This window comes from Mustela nivalis (assembly GCF_964662115.1).
Source record: "Mustela nivalis genome assembly, chromosome: 11".
Classification (NCBI taxonomy): domain Eukaryota; kingdom Metazoa; phylum Chordata; class Mammalia; order Carnivora; family Mustelidae; genus Mustela; species Mustela nivalis.
This window is the reverse complement of record NC_139030.1, coordinates 4,928,812-4,933,320: the sequence shown is the minus strand read 5'-3', so window position 1 is coordinate 4,933,320 and position 4,509 is coordinate 4,928,812.

Here is a 4,509-nt window from a genome sequence, read left to right as displayed (position 1 = left end):
GAGGCGGTTAGCTTTCCTTCACATCACATTAATTCGCCACTTAAGCGTTCTTCGAAACCACAAAATTTTACATTCAACCCCACTTCCGACCATGGCCCAAAAAAAAAAAAGAAAAAAAAAAAAGTAAGGAAGAAAAAGAAAAATCTACTGGGTTTTTTTAAAAGTACTTTCTTCCTTAAAAATTACTATGGAGAGTACACCCGAAAAATCTAATTCATTTTTTATGTATATATATTTTAGAAACAGCTCTTCATGATTTCAAGCTATACAGTTATAATTCAACATACAAATATGTTGATCATTTGTGCACGTAGTTCGTGACATTGTAAAATGGGCACACTATTATTTTACCACAAGTTTCCATAAGGATAATTGTAAAGTCTCCATTTGGCTTTTATAAGTCTCCTGGATTTTATCCCAGCTCACCACTGCAAGTAGTGAGGAAGTGTGGTGCTTGAACATTGGCTTGAGCATTTGGCAAGTTTCCCGTTTCTGGCAGGGATTGGTCCAGTTACGCAATGCTTAAGAAAAAGGAACACACCTCCGCGGGAAGGTGAGGAAGAGAGGGGAGTTTGCCAGCGTGGGTTCAGAGCTCAGTGCCTTGCTGTAGAGAGGAAGTGGGCCACTGAGGGAGGGACTTGGCATGGGAAGGGCAAGAAGTGTGTCATCTGGTTTCAGGAAGGGAGCCCAGACTCTGAATGAACAGTTCAACAACTTACTCTAAAAACTGAGAACATTACTTAAAGATTTCATATGGTTTGTACTCCTGCTGCTGAAGGAAAACACACACACACACACACACACACACACACACACGAACCACAAACACCAAGTACTGTTACTAAGCAAAAATTGATCTACTTTTTTATTAGTAGTTTATGCCTTTACAGCTCTGTTAAATCTACACAATTATAATAATACAATTATGGTAATTGTAAGTAACTAAGTGAAGCAAAGATGGCCACAGTTATTCAATTTCTAGAACTCTTATTTAGAAAGCACTGTAGCTGCAAGGGGTTCAAAGAGTAAGCCATTGAACCTGGCTCTGAAGTCTCATAACCTAAAAGAGGAATACAACAGTTACACAAATCCAAGCAGGTTTAGCATCAGTGTCATAAAGCTGGTACAGAGTATGACTGGAATTTGTGGGAAGGAACAATCACACCTAGTTGAAGGGCTGGTGCGGAAGAAAGACCTCCCAAGAGAAGTAGCATTTTCGGCAAGGTTTGAAGCCTGGGCTCAATTTCAGTAATCAGAAGTGGGGCAGCAACTGTGCAAGGGGAGTATGAAGAATGGCACAATGACTTTGTTCAGAGAGACTTGAAGTGTTTCTGAGGGTTACTGGTCCTCTAAACGAAGATCTCATCAAAGGGACCTTGCATATAAAAGACAATTCAGTCCATTCTAGACAAGAAACTATTGAATACAGATTTATATATAAGTGATTTGGGACGCCTAGGTGGCTCAGTCGGTTAAGCATCTGCCTTGGACTCAGGTCATGATCCCAGGGTCCTGGGATAGACCAGGAGTTGGGTTCCCTGCTTAGCGGGGAGCCTGCTTCTGCCCCTGCCCCCCCCCCCACTCATGCTGGCTCTCTCACTCTCATATAAAATCTCTTTTAAAAAATAAAGTCATTTAAAATGTGGCTACATCTTTATTAGGGCTAACTAAGAAAAGCCTGTGGTTGAAGACAGGAAAGTAGAGGAGAGTAAAAGAATATAGAGAGGGCGCCTGGGTGGCTCAGTGGGTTAAGGCCTCTGCCTTCAGCTCAGGTCATGATCTCGGGGTCCTGGGATCGAGCTCTCTGCTTGGTGGGGATCTTGCTTCCCTTCCTCTCTCTCTCTGCCTGCCTCCCTGCCTAGTTGTGATATCTCTATCAAGTAAATAAATAAATTCTTAAGAAAAATAAAAAATAATAATAATAAGAAGAATATAGAGAAAGATAAGGAGGAAGAAAGATTTAATCACACACAGAAACGGATTTTCAGGGAGCACCCTTGCACTCCTGTGTCTCAGGATGTCATCTCTGGTGATGTCTAAAGCTCATTCCATAACTGTGGATGCAGGTAAAGTTATCAGTTCTTCATATTTGCCTCAAGCCCTAATGAAACTAAGCTGAAGGCTATTTTAGAATCTCAGTATGGTGGTATAAATTATCAATCTGAAATTCTGCAGTAGAACAGTATATCATTTACTTTTTTTTTTTCCTGTTTTCTTATTACTCGTTTGTGGCTAATTATTACTATTAGTGGAAAACGTGTATGAATCCAGGAATAGAATAAATCATTCTGACTGGAAGAATTTCTTTCATTCATAAATAAATAAATAAATATCGGGGCACCTGGGTGGCTCAGTGGTTAGGCCTCTGCCTTCGGCTCAGGTCATGATCTCAGGGACCTGGGATCAAGCCCCGCATCAGGCTCTCTGCTCAGCGGGGAGCCTGCTTCCCCCTCTCTCTGTCTGCCTCTCTGCCTACTTGTGATCTCTCTCTGTCAAATAAATAAATAAAATCTTTAAATAAATAAATATTACTAAGTAACTGTTACTTTGGTTTTGGTGCAGTTTTTTTCAATGAATATTACTTTTATAATAAAATATAGTTTATTTGAAATAAATGATTCTCATAGTTACAGGGAAGTTTAATGGGAGAAAATAAAGGATGGAATGTTATAAGAATCTGAAACATGAGTAAAAAATGACTGAAAAAAACATTTTCCAAATAGGAAAATACTGTTCATGTGTTTGTTCCTTTCTCCCCCAGTGAGCAAGAGAAACAAAAATGAGACTTTGATTTCAAGTAGACAGGACAGCACTATCTGTCCCCATCTGACCTGAAACCAGGAGACTTTGCACAGCTGTTTTCCCTCAATAAAACCAGCTTATTGGCAGTACATAGGGAAACAATGAGGTGCCCTTACCCAAAAGCAAAATAACGGGGGAAATAAAGTTGCCCTTTAGAAGTTGGACCAATAACCTCTACAGACATTAACTAGCCATCTGTGGGTGTAAAATCAAGTTATAGTCTTTAAAAGCTCCCAGAACTCAAATCAAGGTCACCTCAGATAAATCTCTAGGATGCAAAACTGGAATGTGGGGGCTGATACATAACCAAAGCTTCATGAAGTATATTCGTGGAATAGAACAGGGATGATCAATCTCAGAAAAGAGAACTAGTGTACAGGACGTTCTAGGAAGCAAGGCTTTCCATTCCAAAACCCAAACTTGCCAGTCACAGTGGGGCAAGAATTGTTTCCCAAGCTTCCCATGATCTGGGGGAATATCTGTCCCCCATGCTGGCTTCCTGTGCTCTGATTCCTTCCCTGACTGGTTTCATTTTCCATCTGAAAAATTAATGAAGCCTCAAAAAAAATTAATGGTATGATCTTTCTACTTCCCCACACCCATCAATTAAAAGACAAAAGAGAAAGGAAATGAAACGAAGATATCCTGGAAGACAGAACTGGTAGATCTCAAATCTTCTTTCTGTGAGTAAGCTGGGGTTCTTTAAGCCACCACTGACACGTCGCCCCAACAATCCCTCAGCTGAGGCAGAGAGAATAATTCCCCTCTTCCTCACAGCTCTGTGGGAATTCTCCAGTGGGTTTGGTTAGCCAGCAAAGCTTTAGAGGCAGTTGTCTAGCTGCCAAAATAGTTTTAACTTCCCAGAATGAAAACCTGTTGATTGCACTAACTAGCTTTATGAAATCCGGGTTTGCCTGTTCACAAACATGTATCAAGCACCAGGCTCTAACCTAGGCACCCTTTCACCCATTCCATTCTCACTGCTACCCTACACAGGCACACTGTCTTCATTTTCTTTGAGGAAACCGGCTTCAGAGACTTGCTCCAAAGAGCTGAGTCTTGAATCCCAATCTGCTTCTACATTTGTTTTCCCTATACCTGCTTTAGTGGAAGTGAAGAGGATTCAGGCCAGTTCTCCTCACATCAGCAGGAGGCAGGCTTCACAGCACTTGCCATTTCTTAGACACTACTGATGTGAGAGATTCACAAGGAATGACTGTGAATGACTGTGAGTGAGTTCAGAAAGAAAGGCAGAGGCAGAAGGCTCCCCCATAGTCTCCAGAAGATCCATAGGAAATGAGAATTGTATGCCCACTCTACCTTTCTTGGATAGCCACCCTCTCCTCATTTCCAGTATGCTCTGTATGGTCCAAGTGGCTTGGATAGGGCCAGCTTCCCTGAGCCCCTTGCTCCAGGCTTGTCAGAGTCCTCAAGGAACTCTGCTAGAGCATCAGCCCAGGTGCCCTCTTGTTTGGGGACTGCAATCTGGAAGGCCCTGTGAGCCATCCATCCCATCATACACAGATAGCACCTGACTGAGGGCCTTGCACACAACAGGCAGCCTTGACACCCTCCTTGGAGATACCGGATCCAACTGTGCCCAGAAGACATCTACCTGATTTCTCAGGTAGGTGAGTCACACATTCTTTCATGTTCCTTTACGAAGTGGCTTTTACTCGGTGAATGAATCACCGCTTGAGGTGAGGT